Source organism: Gavialis gangeticus, unplaced genomic scaffold (assembly GCF_001723915.1).
Source record: "Gavialis gangeticus isolate Ggan-Ray unplaced genomic scaffold, GavGan_comp1, whole genome shotgun sequence".
In the NCBI taxonomy this organism is placed as follows: Eukaryota; Metazoa; Chordata; order Crocodylia; family Gavialidae; genus Gavialis; species Gavialis gangeticus.
This window is the reverse complement of record NW_017729022.1, coordinates 123,407,319-123,407,576: the sequence shown is the minus strand read 5'-3', so window position 1 is coordinate 123,407,576 and position 258 is coordinate 123,407,319.

The window sequence follows — 258 nt, the reverse complement described above, 5'->3', positions numbered from 1 at the left end:
GCCCCCCCCCCCCCCCCGCGTCCGGGTTTTCTGCAGCAGGATCAACAGCCAAGGGAAAGGGGTGGGGGGGGGCACGGGGCGGGGGCAAGCGTGTGCGTGCATGTGTGTGTGTGTGTGTGTGCGGGAAGGGGCGGGGGAGTTGGCGAAACCCGTCTGCAAACATCTGCGTGGCTCGCGGTGCGCTCGCGGGCGCTGCAGGCCGGTGCCTGGCGAGCAGGGGAGGCCGCGCGGCAGGACTGGGTGGGGAAGGGGGGCGGG